Source organism: Taudactylus pleione, unplaced genomic scaffold (genome assembly GCF_031769625.1).
Source record: "Taudactylus pleione unplaced genomic scaffold, aTauple2 ptg000946l, whole genome shotgun sequence".
Lineage (NCBI taxonomy): Eukaryota > Metazoa > Chordata > Amphibia > Anura > Myobatrachidae > Taudactylus > Taudactylus pleione.
This window is the reverse complement of record NW_028285347.1, coordinates 3,435,299-3,452,443: the sequence shown is the minus strand read 5'-3', so window position 1 is coordinate 3,452,443 and position 17,145 is coordinate 3,435,299. Positions and strand designations below refer to the sequence as shown.

The window sequence follows — 17,145 nt, the reverse complement described above, 5'->3', positions numbered from 1 at the left end:
CAATTTTTGTCTATATATATATATATATATATATATATATATATATATATATATATATATATGCGCCAATGTTGACTAATAAACTAGGGTTCACCATTTGAGAGAAAGTCTGAGTGCCACCTTTCTATTCACTGACATATTTTGAGGGCGCCGACCCTCTAGGAGGGAACCAGAGTGAGGCATTACCTTTGTGTCTTGGAGTGCCAGGGCTTGTGACTACATGGAATATACTCTGACGTCCTGGATAAGGTTTGGCAGAGGATTCCCAAGGCACCCATATATATGTTTTTTTACCTCATGAACATTCTCCCAACAATAACTTTTGTTATCAAGTGTGATGGTTGATGTGTTTTCACTTTTTGAAAAATACTTTTCAATTTTTTTTTATTCTCTTCTGCACTAGCAATTTGTTGTTGCATTATCACAGTGGTCAGCACTAGCACTTTTAGGATAGCACTACCAGCACTTTATTATGGCTTCCTCAGAAGGTGAAGGGGATTTCACCATCTTTTTGCTTCAATGCGACAACCATGAAACAATCTTTCAGATCTGGATGCGGAGAGCATTTTACATAAAGATTCGCATTTGTGGATGTTACACTTGACACCAATGACGAGAAATACAGAGAATTACTGAAATTGAAAAAGAGAGAACTTGATTTCTTACTGCACCGTAGAACTGACAGATTACTATCGGGCCAAGCAAATTCCCCATGGATTCAGGGTACACAACATTCCCATGATACGCAGGTATAATATGGCCTTTTGCAGAAGATGGATTTCCATCTTAAACAAATGTTCGATGGATCTGATTTTACTAGTAATTGAGGAATCCACACGCGAGTTGAACAGTACAAAGGAGAAAATACAGGTGCTTCAAAGAGAACAAGGTGTCAGTCTTACCACAGATCGTACCACCGACTGGTTGGCTAAATTAAAAGAACAGGTTGATACTTACAAGTTGGACCTAATGAAATATAGAAAAGAAAAGCTGAGAAAAGTGCAACTGGATTATTCCCAGCACCAAGTCTATGCATGGCTAAGTAATAATACACCATACAGAGGTCGAGGTGCTCAATATAAAAGACGTACACCGAGGGTACGATTCTCAAACACTTCTGCGAGTGAGTCAGAAGATCCCCATCTGGCCTACACGGGATCCACAAAATCCGAGACCCCTTTAGGGGTAAGTACCTGGGCTGGGACAACATCCCGGCTGAAAGATCCACGAGAAGTGGGGGACAAGCGAGGAGGCAAGCAGGGAAAAAACCCCCATGAGTCAAACAGATCTAATTTTTTACCTATCCTCCACTCCTTTTACAATGGCAGAATCCAGCGTATTAAGTAGAGGTTGTCATTCATTCCTACAAACAAAGCAGATACATTTAAATGGAAGGTGGACATGTTCAAACTTCAAAGAACTTTACGTTTAAAAACATTTTTCAGACAACCAGTTGTAGCCAGTACATCAGAATTCCCACCGAGAATAAAGAAATTAGGACCAAACTCCAAATTTTATCCACAATCTTTCAATCCCTCTATCAAAACAGTCAATAGACTGTTCGAAGAATCTGGTAAACAAGACAGTGGCCCCATTCAATACAACCTTCCCATTGAGGAGAAAATGGCATTGGAGTCCCGCAGCAAGCGCAGACAGTCATCAGACGGGCGGACAAAGGGGGATCCATTGTCATTTTGGACACTGCAGACTATATAGGGGAATGTGAGAGACTTTTGAGTGACTAGACAGAGATCCATCTGCTAGATTCAAATATGAACTGGATAAAACGGTGAAGGAAGCCATCCAGGATGGTCTCATTTCCCCTGAGATTGGTAATAAATTATGTGTTCAATTCCCGGTGGTACCCATCTTATATACTTTACCCAAGATACACAACGACGCACGTAGAACCATCATTTCTGCCAGGGGTTCTCTGTGCGAACCAGTGGCGGTGTATCTAGATACCTACCTTCAGCTCTGTATTCAGGATATTTTTACGTATCCTAAAGATTCCAGCACATTACTTAGAAGTTTACATGACATGGGTAATGTAATTAATGAAAAAAGGGAGCTAGAAAATTAGCCTCAGGAGCTGACTGGAGTCACTTATGCAATTATCCCCCTGCAGCTGTGCAATATGGTAGCAAACCAAACAAGGAAAAACAAAAGAACTAAACGAACAGCGCTGAAGGGATATAGAATATATATGCATATATCCCTTCAGCAATGTAACTAATAACACTGTGTTGGCTACACTAGATGTTACAAGTCTGTACACTTGTATCCTCCACAAGGCAGGTTTGATAGCGGGGAACGTGCATTATACAGGGCCTGACATCTGCTTTTTCTTTAAGTTAGAGTTTACTCTAAAGAACAATTTTTTCTTGTTTAATGGAAAAAAAATTAGACAGAAAACGGATGTGCCATGGGTTCATCCGTGGCACCATCTTTTGCTAATGCTTTCATGTTGGAAGTGGAAAGGGGATTCTTTTTTAAACATCCCAATACAACCAAGGCCATTGCCCTGTATTATCATTACACTGACGACCTGCTGATATTCTGGCAGGGAAATGTACAAATACTGGTGGAGATTGTGAATAAACAAAATAGATCTGATAGTCCCATTAAGTTAACCCTTACTCATGATTCTAAGCAAATATGCTTTTTGGATATTTTGATTACAGTGACAGATGGCTCCTTGGGAACATCCCTTTACTCTCACCCCATGGACCACAACACATTGTTGCACTACAATAGTTTTCATCCCACGTCCAAGGGATTGCCATACTCGCAATTTGTGTGTGTGTGAAGTAGTAATACCCTAATTGGGGAGACACACAGGCAACTTGAACAGATGACGAAGAAATTTTTGGTAAGAGGATATCCTGAAAAGGAAATGGGAGCAGCCAAAAATAAAGTGTTGTCACATACAAGGGAATCCCTGTTAGCTACCAAAACTCCTCATAAAACTACAAAGGATAAAAGCCCTTTGGTCAATGAGTACAATGTTAAATGTAAAATTCCAAAAAAGAAAGCCCATGATCTTTGGCAGATAATCACTACAGATCCTGATTTAGGATGCTTTAAAGAGACCAAACTGATGCCCAGCTACAGCAGGGGCAGAAATATTAAAGATCTTGTTGTGCACAATGACTTTACAGGTTTTGATAAAAACACACAGATGGCAAAAACTTTTCTTAGCCGTAAGAAGGGGTGCCATAAGTGCCTAGGTTGCACTACCTGCTCATATATGAGTACAGGAGAGGTCATTTTGCATCCTTACTCTGGTAAGAAATTTACAAGTGGACTCTCACCTGCAATTCCACCTTTGTGATATATGTGATCATTTGCCCGTGTGGTTTATATTATGTGGGCAAAACTGAATGCCAGTTCAAGATTCGTATGGCCCAACATCGGTCAGCCATACATTTAGCTTTACAAATGGGGGTGAGAGAAAAACAACCAGTTGCCAGACATTTTGTCCTTCACCGGCATACATTGGCAACTTTGAAATACAGAGCCATCGACCATGTACCATCAATAAAGGGAGGAGATTGTTTTTTTTGCTCCACTTCAGCTGAAATCCAAATGGAATCCACACTTCCCCCCATGGGCTCAATGAATCCTTAGGACTTATTAATTTTTTGTAAAGGGATTTTTATGAAAATTTTTTTGCAGAAGTATTTTATGATAACTCTTCAGGTTAAAGTTTGTAATGAGTTTTTCCATATAGAACTTTTATAGAGATTCGCATATATAATAAGTCCAGTTCAGAGATCATGACTACATGCTATTGCCTTTTCTTGTCGCTATTTTTGATTTAAGCTGCATACACACACACACAACGATTTTGTTACCAACAATTTTATGAATGATTTTCTGAACGATTTTCTGTCAGATTTTTTAAAGTGTAATGAACGATTTTTTAAAGTGTAATGATCGATATTTTGAACTACAAACGATTTTTGTAACTTCCCTTAATGAAAATCATTCAGTTGGTCAGTCAGAATGAACTACAAATGGGAACATGCATGAACGATAATTGTTCGTTATAACTCAGAAACTGAACAATTTTTTCAACGATTGAATGATGATGTCATTATGGTTAAATCATTCAAAAAATTGTTACGTGTGTATGCATCTTTAGAGTAATATTTGTGTCCATTATTTTTAGTGATATCTATTCTTTAAGTTAACACTACATGGTGCTATAACACAATATATGGTGATTTTTATGCCTTAAGTGGTTTTAGCACAAATTGTATGAGTACTATTTATTAACCCGATTTTTGCAATGTTTGAGAAAATAATTTTTTACAAATAGGGAATTTTTTCACTTTTTTTGTAAGGTTAAAAAAAAAAAAAGTATAAAAAATATTTTTTTATTTATTTATTGTATATATAAAAAATGTGTGGCAGATAGCGCCAAGAAATATATATACCACTTATGATATCCTATGGATAACCTAGACAATACAACCGCTACAAATGCCTAATCATTAAGGCATCAGCTCAAATAAATAATAAATTAGTATTGGTACCATACTAAATACAAAAACAAACAAGGGAAATTGACTAGAGAGCGACTTAGCGGGTTTCTAATTATTATATCTAAAGTGCCTTGCAATAAATTTATATACAAAAGACCAATCAAATTCATGTATTAATGTATCAGTGCCGTGATAAGTATATATTCAATAAAGTGCAAGTCCTAGGTCTCAAATATAAATGATATGACAATATGTAATTGAAATATGTAAAATAAGTGACTGTTTGAACAGAAGAAATAATCTTTGTCAAAGTATTTAATGAAATTATTATTGAACCAGAGACTATGCCCGCTGAAAATGTGGATAACATGTTTTGGGAAATGGAAAAATTAATAATTAAAGAAATTAAAATGTGGTGGGATATTAGAAGTCTAGAACACTACATCTCTGCAGATAGAGTTAGTAGAGGTCTTAGATCACTGAAAAACCCAATATTTGGTTTAGACAAACCTGAATTTTTGGAAAAATGGGATAGCATTCTACATCAAAGTTCAATAGACTTTATGAAACTTATTATACAAGAAAAGAAAAGCACATTGTCTAACCTAGAAAAAGAAATTAACATGATGGAAATACAAATGGAAGCTATAAAAGGACAAGGAGGCATATAAAGAAAATGAGATGGTACTCACATGTAAAGTTGAGAAACTAGAGGAAATGGTCATGAAGGGCAAGGAGAAAAAGTTTATTAGGGACAAAAAAAAAAAAGGACTATGAACTGAACAAAGTAAAATATTACAGCAGATTCAACAAACAGGATCGAGTAAAACTGCACAAGGATCCTTGGGAAGGCCCTAGCTGGAGAACAGTTCCCACAAGGGAATACAGTTACAGAGGAGCACAGGAAGATTTTTCTTCATTTAGATTTGGGAATGCATACACAAAGAATCGATTATCATCACTACAACGTTTTTTTATCACCAGGTCAGGATCCCCATACCAAACCAAAGAAACCTATCTTCAAAGAAACTACAAGGATAGCCTCTCCCATAAAAAGACGCTTCAGAGAAGAAGAGGAAAATGTGGTGGCAGGAGTACGGAGTTACAAAAGGAGAATTCTCCAACAGATCCCAAAGAAAGATGCATCTTTAATCTATCAGGACATACTTTAACCAAACCTGAGATTACCCTATTAAGTAAAGGACCGAATTTCACACCTACAAGCAAAATGAGAAAATTTGATGTTTTTATCGACCTCAACAAACATGCGAGAACTTTGACACTCCAGAGACATTTTCTGAGGAAGGAAGAAGTACCTTTAAGGAATTTTAATGAAGAACCCTCTAAGGCTGGTTTGAAAGGAAAATTGACTTATTATCCCCTAGAATCAAAAGGGAGTCATATTAATGTTTTTTATGAAATGGTCAAAAAGGAATTGTGTGAAGAAGATATAAAACAGAATTTGAATAACCGTGAGAAGGAGGCTTTGAAAAACTTACAGAAGAACACAGATGTAGTAATTAAACAAGCTGACAAAGGGGGGGGGACTGGTTATTATGGATCAATCATATTATTTAGAGGAGGCTGCCAGACTCCTTAATGACAAGTATTCATATGAAACCTTGGAGGAAGATCCTTTAGAAGGATACATGGATGAACTAAGAACGTTATTAGTGTTTGGTCTACATAAGATTATTAAAAAGGAAGAATTCCAATATCTAATGAAAACCAGTCCTACTATGCCCACCTTCTACTTTTTACCAAAGATCCATAAATGTCTAACAAAACCACTGGATAGACCAATTGTTGCTGGAATTGAATCATTGATATCACATCTTTCAGAATATGTGGACATTTTTTTTCAGAAACATGTTAAGGAATTGCAGTCATATTTGAAGGATACAACGAATGTACTACAGATCATACAAGAGACAAAATGGAAAGAATCTTAGAACTGGGCAACGATTGATGTTAAGTCATTATACATGTATATTGAACATATAAAGGAAGTTAATGCATCCAGACATTTTTTAGAACTAGATGATTCAATTAGTACACAACAAAAGGAGCTTTTATGTGATTTATATTGAATCATAATTATTTTAAATTTCTTAATCAATTTTATCGACAAATTTGTGGGACGGCTATGGGTACAACCTTTGCTCCCAGCTTTGCTAACCTTTTTATGAGGTGCTGGGAGAAAAATTATATCTATAATAACCCCTTCATCAAGAATATTATATTATACAAAAGATATATTGAAATTTTAATTATTTGGAAAGGATCAGAAGATGTTTAATCAATTTTTATTACACATCGCGGATAATAATATGAACCTCAAGTTTACATCCAATTATAACTCAGTGTCCATTGAATTTTTAGATTGAATTCTAACTGGTGAAGGAGATAAAATTTCTTCCAAGAACTTTATTAAAAGGTGTTGACACAGTTACCTACACTTTAAGAGTTGCCACTTAAATAAATGGAAACAAAACATACCATACTCACAATTCCATAGAATTAAAAGGAATTGAAGTGATAAGGTATGTGATGAACAGATTCAACTTTATGCAAATAGGTTCTAGGAGAAAGAATATCAAGAAGAACTCTTGAAAAAAGCCATGAATAAAACTAAAGATCTGGATCAAAATGACCTCTTGGAATATAAACCAAAGGTCCAAAATACTATGATTCCATTTGTCACAGCATTCAATGGACATGAGAGTAAAATTAGGAAATCGTTGAATAAACTTTGGAACATTCTTCTGATGGATCCCATTTTAAAAGAAGTTTTACCATCTAAACCACAAATTGTTTTAGAAAGTCTAAGAATCTTAAAGACCTGCTGGCCCCAAGTTTGCTTAGAAGTGCCAATTCACCACATAAGGGCATGATCCCAAATGTCTGGGGTGTTTAAACGTGGACGTTGTAAAGCTTGTAAAATTTCTCCATCCACAAAGAAAGACTTTTACCAATTTTAATGGATCAAAGGAGTATAAGATTAAGGAATTTGTGAACTGTAACTCCACCTCGGTTATCTACCTTTTAGAAAAAATGTGTGGTTTCAAAAACGTGGGCAATACTAAAAGAATGTTGAAAATCCGGATACAAGAACATATGAGGAACAAAGTAGAAAGGACATGTTGTTTCCCAACATTTTACCACCAAGCACAATTCAAATCCAGAAGATTTAACATTTAAAGCTATCGAACACCTGAGTCTAGGAAAGAGAAGAGTAGACCTAAGTAATCTACTGTCTCGACGAGAAATGTATTAGATTTTTGAACTTAATACATTGGCCCCATTGAGCTTCAATGAGAGCTATGAAATCGCTCCATTTCTCTAAGAGGATGGATGACAAGGAAGGTTGGGGCATTAGCGTGAGTATATACATCTACAGCCATACCACTATGTTGATGCCCAATCTCGTCCGATCTTGGAAGCTAAGCATAGTTGGGCCTGGCTAGTACTTGGATGGGAGACCTCCTGAGAATACCAGGTGTAGTAGATGTTATTACCAACATGCAAGGAATATTGTCCAGAAGCTTTATTATGGAAGTGATCGAAAGAGCAATGACATTGGAAGAATTGGGAATGAAATCGGACTGGAAGAATTTTGAAGCGCAACAACTATTTTATATTTGGTTTTCCTTGGAAGGCAATTATTCACATTTATTGGGATTTATTAACCCCAATAGACTTTGACTATTAGTTTGAGATATTCAATCTAAAATAGCATATATTTACTTCTGTCTTTTTTGCAGTATTAATGATATTTTTTCAGAAGGGTTCTTTTTCAATTTATTTATTTATTATTTTTAAATAATCAGGTGTACCACTTATATATTTTAAGTCCCGAATTTTATGAGCTACCATAAATCCTTTTTAACCATATAAGGTACATTATGCGCGTTGGAACAAAGAGCGGAAGTATCACCATGATATACCATCCCAAAAGGGCCCGTGACGCTAGCGTACAAAGATGACTAGCAGGTGCTATGAGGTGTTGCACGTGATCTGCAGAACCAGTGAGGGCAGAAGTGAAGGAGTCCAGGCAGAGTATCGTCAGACTGATGCTTCATGCAGGTCTCTGGTGAGGGCAGAAGGAAGGACGAATACCCGTGGAGAAGACACGTGGCTTCTGCCGGAAGTGATGCTTTGAGCTTGGGCAGAAGCTGCATCAGGGTGGAAGTGCCTTTCCAAGACGGATGTTTTCACTATTAATCTTCTAAAATTGATATTTTTAGTATGCTATGATGGTGTTCAGACTATTTATATAGACAAATACATGTCATTGTTTAAATCATCCAAATTTGAACTGTATTTAGTGCAAAAATGGGCGGGAACCGGATATTGTGGTTAACTGCTTCTAATTAGTCCCTATTAGTGGGGTATAAAAATACCGTCACCCCATTATGTCTCTACTCCCTTGATGAAGTCTTAAGCAGACGAAACGTGTTGGTGCCTGTCTATCCTGCTACTTGAACTATTTACCTTTTTAAACCAGTTTAGCAGCTCTTTATTGTATTTTTCTTTCATTGTTTTTATCTGACATGGCGGATTACTTTCTTTATGTTTTTACTCCATTAAATATATCTTTATATATATTTATCTGATTGATTTATCATCACTGTTCATTATCATTTTTATCGATATTATATTGTCATATATTTGAGACATAGAACTTGCATTTTATTGAAAATATAATTATCAAGGCACTAATACAGTTATACATGAATTTATGATTGGTCTTTTGTATATAAATTTATTGCACGGCACTTTAGATATAATAATTAGAAACCCGCTAAGTCGCTCTCTAGTCAAATTCCCTTGTGTATATATATACAGGAATGTATAAGACATATTTAATATGGAGTAACACTCTTGAGCGCGCTTCTGGATGCAGAAAACCGGAAGTGACGTCACCCGCGGGTGAAATGAGGGAATTGGAGTCCTGTTTGAGAAAGGGGTATAGTGACAACCCCAGACCAGCAGCATCCCTTGATGAAGTCCATGTATGGATGAAACGCGTTGGGACAGCTGCCTCTTACCTGAACTGAACTTAACACAGATAAGCATTATATGAATTCTTTCAAGCTATTCAAACATATATTATTTAAAAAAAAAATTTGATCTAGCCTCAGAGTTTTTATTGCTGATTTTTTTTGTGTACTCTCCTGTGGTGCTATATTTATTTCTCATTTTGATCCTACATGTTTGTGGTATATTAATTGGAATACTCTTCAAATCATTTTTATTGATTATTTATTAGCACTACGATTGCACTTTATATACAATATTTGCACAAACGTGCCTATATATGAAATATTTTGCCAAATCCTTTAATCAGGATTAAGGCATGTATAAGCATGTGTGTGCGTTTGTTTGTTTTTATATATGTTTTTTAAATACCATATTAAATTGATAATATTTTAAATATTTGGACCCATTTTACATTTTATCCTAATAATTTATGCACTAGATCTTTCTTGCACAATTGCACTTTTGTCACAAAGTATACGTCAGTCGCTCAAAACCTAGTAAACTTACACTATATATATATATATATATATATATATATAGAAATAGATGAAAAATACTACAAATATATATATATATATATATATGTAGTATTTTTCATCTATTTCTTTATATATATATATATATATATATAGTTTTTTGTTTTTTTTTAAATTCATTGATCTATTTTTAGATGGTGAATTTTATGGTTAGTATTGTTTATACCTATATTTATTGCTATATGTTTGCACTTTACATCGCTATTTTGCATCTTATATGGTTAAGACTGTTTAATATATACTTGAGGAGATGGATGTAGGTTTGCACTTTACACCGCTATTTAGCGTCCTGCTGGGTTTATACATTGATTTGTAATTTTACTTGCTTTGTTTACAGTTGCCATGGTCCCACGGCTGTGTCCAATGACATCACTTCTGGTATGACGGAGACGCCGTGGCTGGGGGACAGATGACAACCGACGGGACCTGGTTGCAGTAATTTTCATTGGGAGACGGGGGTAAGTGGCATTTCAGTTGTCTATTTAACATGGTTTGTTCACATGTTTTATCATTGTTGTCCTGAGGAAGGAGATTCGGTCCCCGAAACATTGACTAAAACTACCCTGGCATAGGGCTCACCATTTGAGAGAAAAGTCTCTGAATGCCGCCTCTCTCTATTGATTGGCATATTTTGAGGGCGCCGACCCTCTAGGAGGGCACCATAGCAAGGCATTACCTTCGTGTCTTGGAGTGCAGAGGCTTGTGACTACATAAATAAATTTTATATATATATATATCTATCAGCAGAGGCCAAATAAGGACAAATCCAGCACACCATGATAAGAGGTCTTTATAAAAAATCACCATCAGGGTATACATTAGCCATAGCACAACAAACATTTGTGATACTTAGCACATGATATCCACTAAGGAAGCCTTCAATGGGCACGGGGAGCCATGCTCATAACCCGATAGTCCCCTGACGAAGGTGGAACAAAACGGGTGCTGTCGAGACCTGTCAGACCACAATGCTGTAGGCACCGATAAATACTCTTATCAATTACCATCCCATGAAGCTCACCTGTAGCAGGTCAGACAGCGCATCCCACCACTTCTGGGAACCCCGTGTCCATGGAGAGACATGTGAATCATAGCGATTGTGGCCAGAGGCCGACCGCACGTGATTAAAATGGCTGTCAAGGCATTGAGGGGATTAACCCTCATGCCGTTGCGCCATTTTTAAAAGGACAGTGTAAAAGCACACTGCACATGGTTTATAATAAACTGTATTAAAGTATATATGTATTGCTGTAATGCACTGCAGCTGATCTGCAATGCATTAGTGCATGAAGCAACGTATATTTAATAGGCTATGCACTATATGGTTTAAATGTATATTTTGTAGAGAAAATGCACTTATAAGGAATGTATAAGTTGTTTTGTTTTAGAAGGCTGTAACATTTAAGTCAAAAGGCCTGAGACTATCTCCTGTGTGTGTGCATTTCTGGGGGAAAAGTTTGTTGTTTCATGATTGTTGCAGAAACAAGATGCTAATTGTCATTCCCTAGCAGGAGGTCTGATGAATAGGGTGACTGGAAGTTCTCTGTGTAAAGGTGTGAATGGTGTCATATAGCCAAACCCTTCATGTACAGAACTTCCTTTGAAAAGACAATCTGTTTTTAAGAACCTTTTGGATGTCACTGAATGTGTTAAGGTTGGAAATGCCAAACTGATTGATAAGGATGAATGTCATTTACCATTTCCTGTGAAATGTTATATCAACATTTTAGGAGACAGTATAATGTATGATAAATCTGGTGGATTAGGAAGGAGGATATTGAGTGACTCCTTTGAAATGTAATATGTTGTTAATTTATGTTTTCTGAGATAGCCTGATTGGCTAGAGGGAACACAGGGTGGATTTGCCCCCTGTGATGTTGTGTGTAAGAATGACATAAAAAGAGGGACTGTGAGCCCTGTATGTGTACAACCCTGTAACTTCTTTGAGGAGAAGAGCTGCTGGTAAGATTCCTGTATGTGGTACATCTTTGGAAATCCTTTGTGGAGAATTGCTGTTTGATTTCTGTGAGATATTCCCCTTCAGATGGAAGGGAGGGTCTTCTTTAAGACATTGAGCAAATAAACACTGTTTGCCTTTACTTCAATTGACTCAAATCTGCGACCAACAGAATTGCGCCAAAATGCTATTCCGTTCTCCTGCTCTGGGTAAGAGCTCCGTGTCTCCAAGTTCAAGCCCTCTGCCAAGCTACCGTGCAGACTTGGTCCATTGTGAGGGATCAGGTGGGAACAGCCGACACCAAACAGGAGGTGTGTCCGCAGTTAGTCAAATGCATATGCAGCAGAAGCGGTTCCAGGTGCCGATGTAGGAGCCTTACTGTACATAAAAAGCAGTTCCAAACGCCGATGGTAGAGTTTGGTGGTGGCAGCATCGTTAAACGCCCACGGTGCAGTGGGCGGAGTCAGTGACAGGCGGTCACTGACGGTGAGTGGGAGTCCAAAAGTGCTAACCCGTGACCAGTGACGGCCTAGGTGAAAGGCGACCGGTCAGTGATCAGACGCCGCACCGGAAGTGATGTAACAGACGGAACCAATGAGTCACTATCAATCTCCGGGGAAGAAACAAAGGTTCCCAGGTACCGGAAGTGACCCTAAAGGACCCACTATACATACACCCTAAAACATACAAAATATATATAAAAATTTATATATAAGAGCAGTATGTTATAGCCTCTAAGTGTATCAGGCCACCAACCAGACATCACAAAAGATAAGAATGACACTTAAAAAGGACAAAACATGCCGGGGGCGTGGCTTGACAAGCAGGTGAGGCAGACGTGCTGGGCCGGAGCTCCCGCTAAAACCCCCCTATTTTAGCGATACCTGCCGCTAATACAGCCCACCTGTACAAAGCTCCTCATCCCAACTTACCGGCATCACGTCTGGCGGTTGTGCCGCGGAATCGAGGGGTACTAGGTATCCCCGCGGATTGCCCCCTTCCCGCCCCACCCGAGCCGGGGACTCGATTTAGGCCCGCAAGCCGACGGAGGCGTCTCTGAATCGGGACGTTTCTCCGCCCCGCGGGTGCATGTGCAGCTGCTCTCTCCTGCCGGCCTTGCCTGGTTGCCTGCTCCTGCTGCCCAACGATCATCTCTCCTAGTGAGGTGAGACCTCCGGCTGCTACTCCTGAGGCGGCCATTGCTCCAGCAGCTTCCCTACTACCAGCGGCATCTGGGCGGTCGGCTGGTCCACTCCCAGGGGCCTCTGCTTGGAGTACACTCTCTGCAGCCTGCTGAGTTCCTCCTCTTCTCCCTGGCTGGCAGTGGTGAGCACTTCGGGACACTGCTTCATTCAGCATTTATGTATTTATTTTTATTTTTCCTCTCATTATCTGCCTCATAATAACAATGTATGGTATCTACACCAATACTGCTTGCTAACACATTTGAACCCTATTACCTAACACTCCTATCTGATAAGCCTGATCAACATATTAAACAAGCAATATCTGCATTTTATTCCCCTTATTACAATATTTTATATCAGGTGGTTTATAGTGTTAAAAGTAATTACTTTTACTTTCTGAGCTTTGGCTCCCTCTAGTGGTTGCTTGACATAGTTCTCTATATTAAAGTGTATTGCTTTAGCAATCATTCTTTCCTTAAGAAACCATAATCACTCATCTTACTGGTAAGCTAATATTGGCTGTCCTTCCGATACCACGGCCAATCCTCATATAATTGTATTTCTTTGATATTTTACCGCCTACTTAATGGCCCCCTAGTTACCTGGCCTTTAACCCTCTGGGAGTCAATTAACTGGCCCCTTTATTTTATCTTACCTTTTTGTTTATCTTATACCATTGGTGATTCTTTCTTTCAACCATGAGTAAAACCAACGCAAGAACCAAGAAATCAGTGGGTGGTGACATTGCTCAACATTTCTCAAGAAACGACAAAATGTCTCAATCTCAAAATCCCCCCTCTCCGTCACTACCACCCTCAGACGAGGACGGCCCTTCCTCTCCTGCCCCTTCCACTAAGGAAGACATACTAGCCCTGCGGTCATTGATTACATACTTTAAGGAATCCCTGGAGACTAAACTCGACAAAGTCGTCACATCTATCAGGTCCGATATCTCCTCCCTAGCCTCTAGGACAACTAAACTGGAATCCCGTCAGGACATTCTCCACAAAGCTCAGACGGATACCCATAGAGATCTAGATCATATCGCTCAGGAACTCTCTGATCTCCGCACGAAAAATGAAGATCTCGAAAATCGAGAGAGAAGAAATAACCTTCGAATTCGCAATGTTCCTGAATCCATTACACCGGACTCTTTAGAACCCTATTTACACAGACTGTTTTCCTTTCTTCTCCCTGACATGGGGTCTCGTCAACTGCCATTGGAACGGGCACATCGGGCTCTTCGGCCTAAACCTCGGGATGGTGATCCCCCCAGAGATGTCATCATTAGATTCCTTAGCTTCAAAGACAGAGAGGCAGTCCTAGCTCCGACCCGGGGAAAGCCTCATATTCTTTACGAAAACACTAAGCTTCAATTTTATCAGGACCTAGCTCCCACGACGATTATTAAAAGAAGAGAACTTCGGGATTTGACAGAGGCCCTACGCGATCGTGGAATACGTTACAGATGGGGGTTTCCATTCAAGCTTATAGTTGATCTTCATGGCAAAACTATCGTTATACGGGACCCTAGAGAGGGGAGAGACCTCCTGACGCACTTAGAAGAATCAGGTCCCCCTGCCCACTCCTCTAGAGATAACCCTTGAATCTACCCACTCTTTATTGATAGAGTCCTTCTACCCACCCCAAGGGCCTTGTTACTTTTACTAATGAAAATACAATACCACCTGTTATTGATTATTCCTCACAGGTTTTATTCATAGTTTTGTACTACTACAGAAATTGTATATTTGTCATATTTTTCCTATATATGATTAATGTTGACATCACTCGTGGAATTTATATATTTCATTGTGTCATGTTTGTAATCTGACAAGTGGGATGTAAACTTGGAATACAAATTAATACCTATCCTTAGGTAATACACCACTTGCTTATCCCCATTTTATGTTTCATTTATTAGGTTTATTCAATATCACTAATTGCAAGTACTGTGCTATGTCATGTGTTGATAAATTAATTTCAAGTAGCATTATTTTTATTCTTAAAATGTGTATTTTTCTACTATTATAGGCCTTGCAATGTTTAAAATGTTAGCACACACCCAGAGGATTTGAGACCAATTCTGCTCTATCTAGTTCTGAATTGTATTTTTTTTTTTTTTCTTTTTCTGTTTTTTTTTTTTTTTTAAGCTGTATCTTGGATATATTTGATACACAACAACTTACCTATATATTTTTTCTTTTTTTTACTACTTTTCTCGTTTAACTATAAATACTATTTTCTATTTTCCCAGAGGTTAAGCAGACAAAGTCCTGTTTATCTCATTGGACTCTTTAGTCCTAATCTCTGTATGTGTTAACCTACGCTGGTTTCGTCGATTCCGCATTCAGACTCCATTCATATTTTCCCTTTTCCTGATCTTTCCTTCCCTTTTTTCTTCCTTCTTTTTCTCTTTTCTCTCTCTTTTTCTTCTCCTCTTGAGCGAGTCGGGATTTTAGAGTTTTTTTTTTTATTTGTTTTCTTCTTTCCTTTCTTTTCTTTTTCCTCTTCTTCCTCGTTTACTGTTTATTTTTATCTTATTCCCTTTTTATTTGGTTCATTGAATTTGTCAAGATGCCCTTCACTGTCATTTCTATGAATGTTAAGGGTCTTAATTCCCCTCAAAAACGCTCATTGCTTTTCCGCACTGTTCGTGGCCTTAAAGCCGGAATAGTACTACTACAAGAAACCCATTTCCGCGCTCCCTACCATCCAACTCTTCAATCTAAGAACTTCTCCACTGTGTTATATTCTTCAAGCTCAAGCAAACATAATGGTGTTGCCATTCTAATTAATAATAAACTTCCTTTCACTCAACACTCTGTTTTCACAGACTCGGACGGTAGATTCATTATTCTAACTGGAAAACTGGGGCACTTAGAGGTGACAATAGCTAATGTTTATGCTCCCAACACGGGTCACATCTCGTTTTTTAACTCCTTTTTTTCGGTCTTAAATAAACGTAGAGCGGGATATCTCATAGTGGGTGGAGACTTCAATACTGTTCTTAATCCAGACCTAGATAAATCACATTTTTCAAATAGTACCCATGTAAATCGGCTCGCTAAATCCCTTAATAAGCATATTCAGAACTCAGGGCTCTTTGACGCTTGGCGGGCACTCAATCCATCTTCTCGAGACTATACCTTTTTCTCTTCCCCCCATCATACATATTCTAGGATCGATTTATTTATCTGTTGTACTCAAGCTTCCAAACATCTCCTAGACTCAACTATAACACCTAATTCATGGTCGGACCATTCTATCCTCACAACCTCTTATGATCTTCTTGATAACGCTGCATCCAGACCACTTGGCGATTAAATGAAACCCTCCTGAAGATCCCACAATTTCAGACTAGGATCAGATCCGCATTAGCTGACTATTTCTCTACTAATTTGGCGGAATCCCCTTGCTCACCCTTGGTTTGGGAGGCCCACAAATCCGTAATCCGTGGACACATTATTAGCTATGCCTCTTTTAGGAATAAGGAGCGTAAACTTAAACTGTCTCTTCTGACTGATGAAGTCAAACAATTAGAAACCTTCCACAAACAAAACCCATCCCCCCATATCTATAAAAAACTCATATCTGCCAGAAATGAACTTAATGCCATTTTATCTGAAAAAAACGAACAATCTCTCCGCTGGCTCAATCAACGCTTTTACAAAAAAAGTAATAAAGCAGACACATTATTGGCAAATAGATTAAAATCCCGGAAGGCTAGAAGAGCCATACAGGCCATACAAGATAGGAATGACGTCCCTCAATATAACCCAGCTACCATAAATGGCATCTTTCAGACATACTATGATCAATTATATAATCTTGCAGATGCAACCAATGCGAATCCTAGCATTAATTCACGAACTATTGATTACCTTTCCTCCTGTGGTCTTCCTAGTATTGATGCACAAATGGCAGAAAGG

The 17,145-nt window shown here is 38.2% G+C and overlaps 1 pseudogene; it reads left to right on the top strand.

Moving 5' to 3' along the window:
• Positions 1-7,882: 7,882 nt before the first annotated feature.
• Positions 7,883-8,001, top strand: LOC148473276 (5S ribosomal RNA; annotated as a pseudogene).
• The last annotated feature ends 9,144 nt before the right edge of the window (positions 8,002-17,145 follow it).